Source organism: Sciurus carolinensis, chromosome 6, assembly GCF_902686445.1.
Source record: "Sciurus carolinensis chromosome 6, mSciCar1.2, whole genome shotgun sequence".
In the NCBI taxonomy this organism is placed as follows: Eukaryota; Metazoa; Chordata; class Mammalia; order Rodentia; family Sciuridae; genus Sciurus; species Sciurus carolinensis.
The window spans coordinates 95,276,716-95,293,435 of NC_062218.1; positions in this window are offsets into that span (position 1 = coordinate 95,276,716).

The window sequence follows — 16,720 nt, forward strand, 5'->3', positions numbered from 1 at the left end:
GTTCCTGACTTGTAGCCCAGAGCTCATTACATTTTACCCTGGGGTCTCAAGTGCTTCTTTGCCTTCTACTTATTTCACAATTCTACCCCAGCATCAAAACCTTATAAATCAGTTCTCTGCATGTCGAACAAAATTACAGGTTCAGGTAGGTAAGCTGTGCATCCCAAAAGCCTAAAGTTATTTCTTCTCTTCACCTCAAGAATTCTCCATTTCACTCACCAGCCAGTTCCTGGGACAGCTAAATGGCACTGGGATAGCTTCGTATACTCATTCCACAGAGAAAAAAGAGTCCAGGTGACAAATTGTATCGCTGGCCTTCTAAAGTTGCTTCAGCGTTTCCCTACAAAAGTTCAGACTCCTCGCCGGATATCAGAGCTGCTCCTTAACTGTCCTAGATGTGTCTGTTTCTTTCCTCACCTCTGCTCTCTGCCTTGTTCATTCTTGCTGCCATCTTCTCCTTGTGTCTACCCCTACCCTTGGCCAGCATGCCCTTCCCACACTCTTCCTCACCCAATTCTACCTGAAATTCTAAGACACAAATTCTTTTTCCTAGGCTGTGTTCAAGAGTGATTCCCTTCACCCACACTCTGAAGCTGTCCTAGATACTGAGTATTGAAAGTCAGGTATCACTTTTTATATATGTGCCTTCCAGGTTTCTCCTTTTCTAGAGGCTTCCATGCTTTGTAAAATCTGCATACCTCGTACTTTCTCATATCTGCAACTTTGCCCTTGCTGCTCTCTTGCCTATAATTCCATTTTTCATTCCCATCTCTAGAATCCCATGGATACTTCAAGATCCCTCTGAAATACCACTCTCTATTTAACATTCCCTAATCCTCTGTATTCAATTACTGCTATAGCAAACTACCTCAAATGTAGTGATTTAAAACAACACAACTTTATTATCTTACAGTTAAGAAAGTTAAAAAAAAATGGCTTTCAGTGGGCTAAAAGTCTCGGCAGGTCTATGCTACTTTGGGAAGCTCTAGAGGAGAATCTGTTTCCTCACTTTTCCCACCTTCCACAGTCCACCTGCACTAGCTTGCCTTAGGGCTCTTCTTCTATCTTCAAAAGCAAGGACAGCTTCTTTCATTAATTGTCTTCTCTTCTGTCCTCACTGCCTCCCTTTTAAAAGGGGACTTATGATCATACTGGACTCACCCAGATATTCCATGAAATTTCCCCACAGTAACCCCTTAATCACACCTACAAAGTCCCTTTTACCATTAGAATTAACATATTCACAGGTTCCAAGGGTTAGAGCATGGACATATGGGGGGTGGGGAATCATTATTCTGTGTGTCCACTACATTACCTAATGAAGAATTGATCTGTGCAATTGCTATTAAGTTGTAACATTGTGCTTGTGTATCTATAATGCAGGGTGCACCAGGGTTTATCTTAAGCCTGTCAGTTTCCTTACAACAAGATAAGTTCTTTGAGGACAGGGACTGTGTCTTACTTATCTTTATATTCCTACAATTTTAAACCTAATGCCTTGAACATAGCACGTCCCCTATGCTTTTTGAATTACTAACAGTAATTTTCTCTGCCGCATCTTACATTTTCAAAGGTGATTCTAGGAGGTGAAATGTCCTTAGAGCAGATATGTAAATAGCATGGCAGAGATAAAAGTGGTTCTGGATAACTAACAAGTTTGGTGGGCCCTAGAGATGGGCCCATAGCATTCACTTTGGACACAAGCTTTGTTCACCACTCGTCTGTCTCACAGCATCTAGCATGATGTCTGGTACAGAGCAGTTTGGGGTTTGTTGGATGAGTGGGAATTAATGAATAAATATGCTTCCCACATTCATGTGTCTATACGTATGTTCATGTGCTTGCACACACAGTCTGTGTGTATCTCAAGTATTTGACATTTGAAAAGCTAACACAGTTACAATGCTTAATAAGGGTCACTATAAAGAAAAATAAGAGCAGTGTTTAAACTTTTGGTTTGCTAAAATAGACCACATCCTCCTCCATCCTGGCCTCCTTCCATCTTAGAAACACTAGTTTCCTGAGATGTCAGGTTTGGAATTTCTCCAGTAATGTGAAATGGATCCAGAGGTTTTGAGTAAAATCAATAGAGCCCATTGCTAATCCAGGCCATGGAAGTATTCACCCTTTTTTCAGCTTACTTACTTGAGTTCATGTGGCCATATGAACTGGGTGGGGCAAGGGTATAGTTCCACATGTCATGAAATATCATGATGCTGCATCATACCATCTGTGATGGCTTAGCCTTGTGGACCTATATGTAGGAAGCCTGAGAAAATGTGCCTGAACTCTTGCATTTGTTGGTGGTGGTTATATAAATCAGTGCAGTCTTTCTGAGGAATAGTATGGCAAAAGGTTTGAAAGTCTTAACTTTGCCCATACTTTTTCCTTACAATTTCATTTCTAAGACACCTTACATTTCCTCCCCATTGCAACACCCACACCTGGGAACAAAGAAAATTTATACAAGTATGTTCATTGCAGAATTATCTGTACTAGTGAATGACTGTAAATAATTTAGAAGTTCACCAATATGGTGCTAATTAATTAAATTATAATATAGTAAAAAAACAATATGTAAGCAGACTTGCAAAACAATATGTAAGCAGACTTGCAAAACAAAAGAGAGGTGCATAAACTGGCATGAAAAAATGTTCACAATATGTTGCTAAGTTATAAAAAAGCAGCAAGTTGCAATTAGTATGCTTAAAACAATTTTACTTTTGAAAATAAAATCACGATATATGTATAAGTTATACATGCAAGCAAAAAGATCTTCAGGATAAAGAGGTTGTCCCTTGGTTATGTGATCTTGGGACATTTTTATCTTCTTTGAACATTTGAACTTGTTTTTTCAGTTATATTTTGCCTTTATAGTTGAAAAAAGAAGAGGAAAAATCCTACTTCTGAAAAATATAGCAACAGTTGCTATGTGAATTCTGGAAATGAAGGAGGTCAATCAAGGGCATTTGGTAAGAGACCAAAACACAACACATTCTTCTTTCAGAGGAAACTGAAAGCCAAGAAGGAGGGAGAATCTTCTTGATAATTTTATTAAAATTAATTGCTTTGTACTTCATTTCCACAAAGTGATAGCAGTCACATACAAATCATTCTCAATGACATTTGTAATGTCAAGACTTCCCTACTGTCCACATCTAACTTGCTTCAAGTTCTTCTGCAGTTTGACGGTAAACTTGAGGAAATCTCCCAGAATTTCCAGGAGGAGTAAGGGGGGAAAAATGCCTTTCTGTTATTGAATACAGGACTGCAGGTAACATTAAACAAAGAGATATTTTGAAAGTGGATTTTATTAGACTGTTTATGGTTTAAAATTTATTTTTAAAAGTTCGAATCTTGATTCTAGGAAGGTTCTAAAATGACTTCTCTACTTCAAGTTTATGCATCCCAATGTGTTTTACTTTCTCCTATACACTAAAATCTAATCAATTTAGAATTCTTTACATGTGCCAATTCTTTGAATTGAGTTTGGCCTACAAAATAGTAAGATGCTATCAAACTTAGTTTTGTATATGATTCCATATGTTTAAAAGTCAACATGCAAATATATGCTAAAATTCTAGATAATTTTCCTTTCAATGAAAAAAAAATTTCTCCCTGAACTTGAAACCATGGTTGGCTCCAGGTGTTATGAAGTAGGTGGCTCATGTGCATGCGTGGGTGAGACCTCACTCTCTTCCAGCAGGTTGCTAAAAATCATACACTCCAGGAGACCAAGGGGATGCATTAAGTTCTCAAAAATGATCTTCCAGTGGACAGTTTTTTGTAGACACTTCTTCAATGGATGTAGTTCTCTTTAGTCAACAACACTATTATGCTGAGAACCACAAAATGACAACTTTATGCCTTGTGTAGTAATGTGAAGCTTCTACCATAGAATAATATACCTGATTATCTATTTGTTCAATTGAATTCAACATTCGGAAATGCTGCTGTTCTTACCTCCCAATCTCATTTCCATCATTGTCAATCTCTGCATACAATATTTTCTGCTACAATGAGAGTGGGATTTCAAAACATTGAAAAAATCTGTTTAGTGTTGTAGTATGTACAAAAACTTAATGTTATTGACTTGTACTTAAATTGGTCTCCCTTTCTCCAGAATTCTTTTCAGTATACTAAGAAAGGTTTTCACATTTGAGACAGAAAAAAAAAAAAAAAAAAAAGAAGGGATTCAGGTGGTTGGATTACCAGAGAATTCTCATTGGGGAGAACTGGAAGGTGGCAAAGATCGTCCTGCTCAAGACCCCAACCTCCCAGAGTAACTTCAACACTCCCACTTCTCTCACACCTCTTATGCACAGACTATTGAGCACTGAAATCCTCATGGTCCCTGTTAGGTCGGAATTTGCGCGACTGTTGGAGGGAGAGCAGAGCAACTGAGTTGAAGGGCAGCGCGCCAAATGGTGATCAATCAAACAGACAAGAAAACTCCACTGACCCTTAACTCCACCTGTTGACCCTTAACTCCACTGACCCCTAACTCCACCTGTCACTCAGCAGGACCCCCACCCATTCCAGCCTATAAAGATCCTGGGCAGCCAGGGCCATGCGCGATTTTCTCTGGCTCCCCTAGGTGGTGGGGGCTGGGAATTTCATCCGACAGCCAAATTCCAATAAACCTTGCTTCCCGCGCTTTCTGTCCGATTTTATTTGGCCTCTAACTGTGCCCTCAAGCTTACAGTCCCTATCTTGGTCTCTTCCTGCTGCTGTAACAAAATATCTCAGGCTAGGTAACTTATCAACAATAGGATTTATCTCTTAAGTTCAAAGACTGGGAAGTCCAAGATCAAGGTTCCAGTAGACTCAATATCTAGTGAAGCCTATTCCTCAGAGGCAGCTTCATGTCGCACCTTTACATGGCAGAAGGGCCGAAGGGATGAATGCTGACTCCTCCCGTGATGGAATGGGCAAAGCAGCTCGTTCCCACCTCTTTTATAAAGGCACTAATCCCAATCATGAAAGTGGAGCCACCTGAAAGGTCCTACCTTTAAAGACTCTGGTATGAACATAGGAACTTCGGGGGTATACCAACATTCGGACCATAGCACTCCCTAGCAGACTGTCATGCAGGCCCCTGCAGCTCCTGTTCTCATGCTAGTCTCCAGAAGGAAGTCCTCACTCTTCCTCCAGGTCAAAGAAGTGACCACGCAGCCATGCATCTCAGACTGTGAAGTATGGATGACTATTCAAGTGCTGATTTGGAAAAGGTATTCACACAAGAGGTGATATTCTGGTGCCAATATGTTTCCTAAGATAAAATGTATCCCTATGCTAAATGTTTAGATTAGAATAAATAGAAAAAGAAGATAGTAAGGGTAGGCAGTGATGGAAGAGAAGGCCAGGGCTTTGGGAGAACTGGACAAAATAGGAACACAAAGAGAACAGCCGATACCACCAAATGATTATCAGTCACAAATTCATGAAGATTACATCACTGAAGTGCTGTTCAGATAAAAGACCAGGTGATTTATTCTTCAAGGGTCTAAGACAACCAAAGTTGTTGATTGGGAATCTAATTTATATATTTACTCAAATTCTCTTTGATATTTTTGTTTTGTTTTGTTTTTTTGTTGTTGTATTTTGTTTTGTTTTTTTCCAAAATAACTTTCTATGGTTTTATCTTCTGGCCTAGAAAACATGCGTTCATGGATAAGAGAAAGCTGACAATTAGAAACCTGATTCCCCACAGATAATTGCTAAGACACCAACCATGGTCTCTGGGGACAGTGGGGGATGGAAGACCCAAATGGAAGGAAAAGACCTAATTTTAAAAAAAGAGAAAATGATGTAGATTCTGAAGACTGAACATGGTGAATCTAACCTCCATTTGAGGGGAGTTTCCTGAGCTCTGGTGAGATAAGAGATGATCTCTGAGTCCATTTGGATCACAAGGAGAAGTCATGCCAGATTGTTGTTTCCTTTATGACTATGGTTACTCCTAAGGTAGGCAGAGGTGCTATGGATCTAGTGAGTCTGGGCCTAAGCAAGGCTGCTGACAGTGCTTAATTCTGTCATGATAGTTGAGACAGAAATAGAGGCAGTAGTTTTGAAAGTTGGTCTTTGCGCTAGTGCCAGAACAGCTGCGTAAGAGTCACCTGGGGGACTGGTTAAACAGCCCAAGATTCCCATGGCAGCCCCTGAGGCTATGAAGTGAAGTGCAAAAGTCGAACTTCAGCGAGCTTCTCCAAATGAGCCCCATGTGCAGACAAGTGTGAGGTCCCTAAAGGGAGCTGATTTATAGACCAAAGACACAGTGGACAGAGACTTCCCAAAGCGCCGTGCAGGGTTCTGTTCCAGTCAAGACCTTTATCAAAGCCCCAGATAAGGAGGAGAAATTTATCAAATTCAAGGATGTCATGAAACTGGAGAAGAGAGAAGAGTTAGCATCCAAAATGATCTTATCAAAGCTTAACCAGAGAAAAACCAAAGATTAAGTTTTTTGTTTTTTAATCTGCCAGTAAAAATTTCATTATCAACTATGCCTTTAAGTCACATAAGAGATATACAAAATTCATTTTAATATTTGTAATAACAGAAAGTCAATGAAAAAGAATTCAGAGAGCTAGCCATAATCAAATGTGTTTAGGGTGGGGAAGTTTCCATATTTTAAGGGATAAAGTATCAATCATGTGATTCCCTTTGCAAGAACTAGGAAGTAGCCGATTTCTGTGAATAGATCCAGAAAGAAATAGGTAATGACTTAAATCTAAAGACATAGGCGACATGATACACCTCCCTTGAAATTATGAAATCCTGTATAAATAAGGTTTATTGCATTCTGTCGGTGTCCAGGCCCAAAACGCTGATAATTTGAACATAGGCTAACTAGAATGAGACTTACTCTCCTTAACAGCTGAGTGTCTTTCAATCTCAGAATTGAGAATTGAGTGGAAAATATTTTTAGAAAATTAAAACCCAATATATTAGCATTTTCAAATTAAGAAAATAATATTCAATGCTTTATTTACTTGTAATATTTAGGAATTACATTTTAGTTGATAGTGCAGCTTCAATTTAAATATCTAATTAAGTAATTAATTCAGACTAGTGGTTTACAGTGAAATTCTTATTAACATTATATACAATGGAAATTATAACACTTAAAGAACTCAGCACTCACAATATTTACAAACTTAATTTATTAAATTACATGAATTACTTATTACTTGGGAAAGTTTGCCAATCAGGCAATCAAATTACACTAAAGGGAAATAAAATATGTTAAACTTACAAATGCAATGTAAGATATGTGAGAGGATTTAATAAACTATTTTTTAAATAGGACTAAATATTGTTCAAAGGTCATTACTGTGATTGCTAAAATTGCTAGGCTTAACAAATAAGATTTATAAATTGAACTTAAAGCTTAAGAAAGAATGAGTTTAGTAAAAATTGGTGACTTTAATAAAGTGAATATCAATTTCTGGAAGCAAAAGAAATGCCTGAATAGTCTTTTCTGCATAGAAAAGCCACCTTGTCCTCCATGGAGATGGCTCTGCAGCAAGAGTGAAATGGCAGGGCTCCAGGCCTCATAGCCCTGTTGGAGGTCACTGCAAAGTCTGACAAGAACGGCTGCAGCCTTAGGCTGTGCAAGAAGAAAGTGTCCAGGGGGAGGAACTTGATGGCCTTCCACCATTCCACACTGATCAGATCACTTGGCATATTATTATGCTTACTACTGGAAACCTGTCTGAGACCAATTGTTGCTAACTTTCCTGAGCCCAGGTGATCGTTCACTGCCTCTGAGGTTCTTCTTTGTTTATTTTTTGCAGACGACTATAGATTGTTTTGGCAGATCATAGCTAGTGGTCGGTAAAATTATTTACCTCTCCACAAAGTCCCTACCAGCTTATAACAAAAGTTGGTCTCCAACTAAATTCTGCCACATGTCTACCAGACATTTATTAAACAATCATCATTACCCCAGACAGTCTGTGCAACCTGAAATCCCAGTTCTCTGTCCTTTCATGTAATCTGACCATACTTTCATAAAGAAATCACAGGAGGCAGATGTGACAATATATTAGCAGCAGAAATCTATTACTCTTATGGAATATCTTGCTTTCAAAACTTATAGAACTCTCAAAAAAATACAAGCTTAGATTTGTGAGGCAGTCTAACAGAACCTGACAAAATGCTTAAGAGAAAAGAACCTGAGACACAGACCTGGAGTCAATGTCATCGGTCCCCTTGCACTGGCTTGGAAATGCTACACAATCTCTTTTGCCTTGCATTTCTTCATCGGAAAGCCATCAATAAAAACTACCTACTGCTAGCATTGTTGGAACTAAAAGAAATGATGTATATAGTGACACATGGTTAGCACATTTAAATATAAATTATTATTTTGTAGTTCCAGAGGTAGAGCTAGGATCTACCTGTGAGAATCGGAATGGGGAAATAGCGAGTTTCCAAGGCGGTAACCAAGAAGAATTCATTCAAGGTCTTAGGAACATTTCAGAAGAGATTCCTGCTGAGGAGAAGATTAGACATAGAGAAATTTCTTTACTGCTCTACAACAGGCAGATTCTGGAATATTGTCCCATTTTCCTTTCTTCTAGGTATAATTTAGACTCTTAATAATTATTCATTTATATTCACAGGAAGATTCTCTAGCCTTGTAGTTTTACAGATTGGTCTATAGAAAACACCTTTTCTCTTTTCTTAATTCTAACTCTATGCCCTTTTTCACAAAACGAGTCAAAATCACATCCACTGCATTTTTATTCTTGCTGTAAGCAATGTAAATAATGTTTTGCTTTCTTCACCAGTGAAAGCACATAGACATGTACCAAAATGTTTGCATTCCCCAATTTACAATTCATCTTCAAATAACCCCAACCCCAGATTTGTTTTATAGGATAGGTCTCCCCTGAAACAATAGGACCTTATTTCTTGAATTTAAATTATTCCCTGGACTACCTCTCAAGCTTTCTGCCATTTGTATTTTTAAGTCATTTGATTCGTGCACAATTTTCTATATTTACCCACCTCTCTACTCCTTTTTTCCACTAGAAAGTTTATACCCAGCTCTTTACTTGTGAGGTGTCTGCTATAATATTGCTATCCATACAGAAATCATTTCCTGACTTTCCTCGAGGCCCAAATCATGTCTTGGTTCCCATGTCTGACTTTGCTCTGGTACACTGCTCATCCTTCCAACTTCTAGGTTATAATTCACCTCAGGATTCCCCTAACACCCAAAAACATCTGTTAGTTTTGCTACAACTTTTAACAAATTACAATTAATTTTTAACCAGCCCAGAATGTTTCCAGTGCCCATTATGTCATGCATGAAGTGTGAGAGGAATCCCTTGGTTGTTGCTTAATAGACTAATCATAAAATGATATAAATGATTTGTAAGCATTTGAAGATGCTCAACCTTACTAATACAAAAATGCAAGTAGAGGCAATGAAGTACTCTTTGTAATTCCCATACAAAATTAGCAGAAATTAAAATCCAGCATCATTTCACACCTGGTAAAGGTGTCCTAGGACAGACATCCAATCCACTTTATTGGTAAGAGTTCAACTTGTGTTTTAGTCAGCTGTTTTGCTGCTATAACTGAAAAACCAGACCAGCACAATTGTAGAGGAGGAAGAGTTTATTTGAGGGTTCACAGTTTCAGAGGTCTCAATCCATAGATAGCAGACTCCATTCCTTGGGGCTCAAAGTGAGGCTGAACATCATGGAGGAAGAGTAGAGCAGAAGGTAGCAGCTGACATGGTGATCAGGAAGCAGAGAGAGACTCCACTGTCCAGATACAAAATATATACTCCATAGCCACGCCCCAATGAAGCGCTTCCTCCAGCCACACCCCGCCCGCCTCCAGTTACTACTCAGTTAATCCCATGAGGGATTAATTTACCGATTAGGTTAAGGCTGTACCCCAATCATTTCTCTTCCGAAATTTCTTGCATTGTCTCACATGTGAGCTTTTGGGGGACCCCTCACATCTGAACCATGGCAATTTGGTACAAACTTCTGAGAAGGCAAGTTGACAAAATATAAAACATAGCATGTCAGAAACATATAAAGCTTTGGGGACACAGAGGTTCATCACAGGCTTACTTAGAAGGTGAAAAATAGGAAACAACCAAAATGTTCAACATAGACAATGATTAAGAAAGTTTGCCATCATGGAGTATTTTTCAGACATTCAATATGTTTTTCTTCTCTATTTTAATTAAACTTTCTATTTGAGATATTTGTAGATTCACATATAATTGTAAGAAATAATTAGAAATTCCATGTATGTTTTATCTAGTTTTCCTATTGATAACATCGTGTAAAAGTACAACTGTAGTACAATATCACAAGCAGGACATTGACACAGTGAAGATGCAGAACATTTTTATCATTACAAAGATCTCTCATGTTGCACTTTTTATATGTTCCTTCCTGCCTTCACCCCCCTCTCCAGTTCCCAGCAACAACCAATCTGTTTCTTATTTGTGCAATTTCATCTTTTCAAAAAGAGTTATATGTTTGGAATCATACAGTATGTAACCATTTCTTTTTCTTTCTTTTTTTTTTTTTCTTCACTCATCATAATTCTTTGGAGCTGTATGCAGGTTGTTCTGTGTGCCCATAGTGTTTATTATTGAATATAGTACTCCATGGTATTGGATAGTTTGTTGCCAACCCATTGAAAGGCATCTGTGTTTCTACTGTGGGGCTATTATGAATCAAGCTGATATAAATGTTCATGCATAGGCTTTTACACGAACATAACTTTTCACTTATCTGCGAAATTAAGCACAAAGAATACAACTGCTGGGTCATACACTAGTTGTATGTTCAGTTTTGTAAGAAACTGTCAAATTATTTTCCAGAGGGGTGGTGCTATTTTGCATTCTCATCAGCTACGTATGAGTGATCCAATTTTTTTCTCATCCTCATCAGTAGTTAGTATTGGTACTGTTTTATTTTGGTAATTCTTATAGGTGTGTAGTGATATGTCATTGTGGTTTTCACTTGCTTTTCCCCTATAAATAATGGTATTGAGCATCTTCATATGTTCATTTTTGCCATCTGTATCTTCTCCATGATGAATGTGGTCATTTCATGTCTTTTGCGTTTTTCGATTTGAATTGTTGTTTTCTTACTATTGAACTTTTAAAAAATTGAAATACAATCCAAATCTCATGAAATTCATCCTTCTAAAATATGAGTCAGTAGTTTTTATTATATTCAAAAGGTTGTATAATGATTACATGCTATATAACTCCAAACCATGTTCACAACCCCATAAATAAACTCTATATCCATCAGCAATCACTCCCCATTCCCTCCTTCCTCAGCCTTTGGCAACCTATAATCTACTTTCTCTCTATGGATTTGCCTGTTCTGAGTATTTAATATAAATGGAGTCATATAATATGTGGTCTTTTGTGACTGGCTTCTCTTAGCATATGATTTTAGTGTTCATCCATGTTGCAGCATGTTTCTGTACTTCATTCCTTTCTATGGTTGAACTTTTGCTGAATGAATGAATATACCACATCATTTAACTATTTTCCACAAGGGAGCCCTTACGAATAACGCTATGAATATTCCTATACAAGCTTTTGTTGTACCTCTTCTCAGTTCTATTATATATACCTAGAAATGGAATTACTGTGTCACATATTTAATTTTTGGAGAACTGTTGAACTTTTCCAAAGCTGCTTTGCCACTTAACATTATTATCATCCAAGTATGACTATACAGGTTAGTGCTGAGAGATTCTTACCCTTTAGATACCATTAGTTTTCAAATATAAGATTTTCAACCCTTTTCCCCAATCTATATTATATCTTTTCATCCTTTAAACAGGGTCTTTCACAAAAGAAAAATCTTTAATTTTAATGAGTCCAGCTTGTCAACTTCTCCTTTTGTGCACCTGTTTTTGGTATCAAGTCTAGCCCAGACTGAATATTTTCCCTACATGTTTTACCTATTTTTTGGTAGTTTTACATTTGCCATTTGAGTCTGTGATCCATTTTGAATTAATATTTATATTTTATCAGATGGAGTTTCTTTCTCTTTTCTTTTTTGCTTATAGATATATCCAATTGCTCTTTTACCATTTGTTGAAAAGGCTATCCTTCCTCTATTGAGATGACTTTCCATATTTATCAAACATTAGTTGGGCATATTTATGTAAATCTACTTTGGGTTCTCTATTCTGTCCAATTGACGTTATGAATTAGTCCTTTTGCTAATACCATAATCTTAATTATTGTAGTTGTATGACATCTTGAAATTTAATAGACTGATTATTTCCAATTTATTCTTTATAAAATTGTTCTTTGCTTTTTCATAAAGATTTAGTATAATTTTGTCTATACCTACAACAAATCTTGCTTGGATTTTGATAGAAATTGTGGCAAACTTAATATATTAACAATTTGGGAAGAAATGACATCATTTTTGTGTTGAGTCATCCAATCAATGAACATAGCATGTCTCTACACTTAAAATACTCTTTGATGTCTTCATTAGCATTATGTAGTTTTCATCATAATAGTCCTATACATGTTTTGTTAGATTTATGCCTTAATATTTCCTTTTTATTTTGAGTGATTATAAATTATGTGTATTTATGTATACATCTATATCTACATCCCTATTTTAAATATAGATAGAAGGATAGATAGATAGATAGATAGATAGATAGATAGATAGATAAATTTTGGTGTACATGGGCTCATTGCTAATATATAGAAACACTACTGATTTTGTTTTGTTTTTCTTGTATCTTGCAACCTTGCTGAATTCACTTAGTTGTAGGAATATTTTGTGTAGATTCCTTGAGATTTTCTATAAAGACAGTTGTATCACATGCAGATAAGTACAGTTTTATTTTCCTGTAAAATAAAGTTGTAAGTTTATGTGCCTTTTATTTCCTTTCCTTGCCTTATTGCACTGGCTAGAACTCCTAGCACTATGATGAGTAAGAGTGGTAAGAGCAGACATTCTTACCTTGTTCCCAGTCTTAGGAGGAACACTTTCAGTCTTTTATTGTCAAGCATACTGTTAGCTGTAATTGTTTAATAATTATTTATCAATTTGAGGAAGTTCCCTTCTGTTCCTGTTTTTAAAAGAATTTTTTCATGAATGGGTTTTGAATTGAATTCTATCAAATTGAATTCCTGCATTTGGGGGCAATAATTTCTTTATTACCTGCTTTTAATGTGGTAAAGCCTAATATTAAATATCATACAACAAAATGCCAAATATAGGTGACAGAATTGAGTACATTTGATTCTTTTTTAAATTTTCCTTTGATTTCACAGGATTAGATCTTTCTCCCCTCAAAGTACTCTTGAGATTTTTCTACATCAATTAATGTGATTATGCAATTTTTCTTCTGTTTTTCCTGAAGTTGAGCAGTTTCTCCTTTTTCCTTCTTCTCTCCTTGACCTCCTCTGCCTAACATTCTGCATGCTACAGTTTTTATTAGGGCACCTTCATCTTTTTCTTCTCGGTTCTAGTTGACTTCTCCCCAGGATACTATCTTGGTTTACTCATTAGTAGGTCTGACTTGATATTCACATTTCTCAGCTTCTTTCTTCAACAGTAGCCACCTTCTACTTATAGATTTAATACTGATCTTCTTGTAGATATTCTGCTACTATTGATTTTTATTTAAATTTTTTCTTCACATAACTCAAGAAATTCATCATTTTTAGTTCCTATATACTTTGTTCCCCATATGTCCTTTTAGTGCTTCTCTTTAACCATCCTAGGTCACTTCTGTACATCCTGGGTACAGCTAACCTGCTCAGCTCCAATGCTTCTTTCATGTCAATTCTTGAAGATGTCAGCCACATCTACTTCCCTGTTATTGTGGCTTGATCTTTGGATACTTCATGACTGGCATGACCAGAATTCCTTTTCCACCAGACTTTTTACTATCTCCTAAGGAGATGGTTTAACTGGGATAATCAAAGTTTTCTGAACTCATTATCACACTCTTGGAGCTTAGGCTTAAATCTGTTCAGTGACTCCCTTTAAAATTCTGCCAAAAGTTACGATCATGTTTCTGTTGCCAAGGCTCAAGGTGAACTCGGCATTCATGCTGAAGGGAGATCCTCCTCAAACTTTTCTGTTTAGGAATAAGATGGCAGAAAATACATCCCTAGGGCTCACCAACTTGACCTAAGATGTAACAAGGCTTTCCACACATGCACCTTCTCTGGAATAGAGAGGATCTTCTTACTGTCTGTTCCCCCACTCCAGTCTAAGACGTTGTGGAATTTAACTCTGCTCTTAACCTTCTGTCTCTGTTTCTCTGTGCACTTACTGGGACAAAACTGGATGCCTCTCCAGTTCTGTTGCCCTTCATGTCCTCCTTGCCTCATCTCCCAAAGATGACATACAATGTACCCTGATTAAAATCTTTTTCTGTCTTCCTTCCTGTTCCTGCAAGTTCTACCATCTTGAACTTTTCCATATTCCTTCTCCCAAGATGTCTACCTAGATGATTGCCAAAGGCTTTCTACCCCTTTCTATATGTGTCCTCTATTCATTCTCCTTTTTTAAAAAGTCATTCCTTTATTCAAAAAAAAAAAAAAAGAAGGAAAGAAAAGAATCACCAATCACCCTCCAGTCCCCTCACACACATGTACCACTCATAGGGGATGAGACTTTCGTCCTCACAGCATCTTTCCAATTAACAAGGTAGGTATTATTTTTCTCATATAACAAATGAGAAAAACAAGTCACACCAAGATAAAGATGCAGCTGCTTAAGAGCAGGGCCAAGCCTAAACACAAGATGTCATTTGACTAGACCTGAGTCATGTGGGTGTGCAGAAAGGGAAGAATTCTTCCCACTAGTCATCATTTTTATGCTATGGTTGTAACTGGTGCCTTATCTAATCAGTACCTTCTATTTGGCTTTCAGTAGATGGCCCAATTATCATCATGTAGCTTTCCACCATATGTGATCATGGACAGAAAAAGGATTGACAGATCTCCAGTTCACTTGGGAAAAATTTAGTATAAAAACACCCAGGCTCTGTCCTGTAGGAGAGAGTGAAGGAGTTACTCTATTCTCCTAATGGTGAAATTGATCATAGATGTTTGTTCAAGGTTTCTCCAACCAACTCTAATATGTAGCCAAGGTGGAAAACTACTGGACTAAAATCATTCTCAAGTTCTAACTTACCCTCATATTTCTTCAAATTATGCAAATAATAGAGCTTTTGACTCTTTTTGAGTGCCCTGAACTTGGCAAAGCTACATAATCATTTCCTGCTCTAACTCTTGACTCTTCACTAGTAGAAAGAGAAGTGACAGGAAAACCACCGGTCTAAGACTGTGAAGATGAGTAAGGTGAAAGTTGAAGCATTGGTACTCAAATCCAAAGAAGCACCTAAGTCACTCAACAGGATAGAATCTCTCCCCAACTCCAGAGCAGGGGAGGTGAAAGCAGATTAGGAAGGCTGGAGCCTCAGATAATACATCAAAGATGGAGTTAGCTCTGAGAATGGCTACTCTGTCATGCCTCGAATTTGGGGACAAAGCTCTTTCCCTTCCAAAAAAGTATGGTATGGGATATGGAAGAACAAAAATATTGTCATTTGTCACTTTCATCCACCAAAATGTAAAGGATTTTTTTCCCAATCCACTTTTAGTTTTTCAACAGATGAACCAGGCCAGAGCAGTTTCTCTTTGTGTAACTGGTATATGTCCTTTCCTAGAAAATGGCCTTTGTCTACCTCTAATTACCACACAGTTCTGGGAGGCACCTATGTGAAATAATGATGGAGAAAGGGGACAGCCACCCAGCCAGTTAGATCAGCCAAATCACCCCTGGGGATCGGCACAGTGGCAGATGTTCCAGCCAGATGGTGCATATAAAGAGACTCTAGAAATGTGGAATTCAGGGGAGGAAGCATTTCTGCAAGAGAGTTTCTGCCCAAGAACAAATGACTGACATCAGCCTGCTGAAAGTCAGCCTCAGAGAAGACCACAAGGGTCTACATCATGCAGGTGTGAAAATGCTTCCCCATGTCCCTCATTTCCCATCTTAGGTGTCTGAAACCTCACCCTTTAGCAACTCATCTCATATATACTCATGAAAATCAAGATACCTCTTCAACCATTTAGTTCTTAGGTCAAAATGACTCTACTTTTTGAGAGCAAATTTACATATAATAGAAGTATGATGTTTAATTTATGCATCAATTTGACTGGGCTATGGGATACCCAGATATTTTGTTAAACATTATTTCTGGGTATTTCTGGAAGAGATTAGTATTTGAATCAGTGGACTGAGTAAAGCAGATGAAACTTCCCAGTAAAGGGGACATCAGTCCATCCACAGAGGATCTGAAGAGAACAAAAGAAACAGAGGAAGTTTGCTTTATTCTCCCTCAGTCGGGCTGTTTAACCTGGTACGCTGATCTTCTGTGCTTGGTGCTTCTGGTCTTGGAACATCAGATCAGAAATGGGATATACACCATTGATTCCCAGAGTTTTTAACTATCCTCTGACTTTCCTGGGTCTTCAGTTTGAGGATGGCAGATATGAGACTTTTTAGCTTCCATAACTGTGTGTCAATACTGGTAATAGATCTCCTTAGATATAGATAATATAGATATATCCAATTGACTTTGTTTCTCTGAATACTAATTTTCTTAGTTTCTAATGTTTCTTCTTGACTAATATAGGAAGTAAGAAAGAACATGGAAAAAAAAAAAA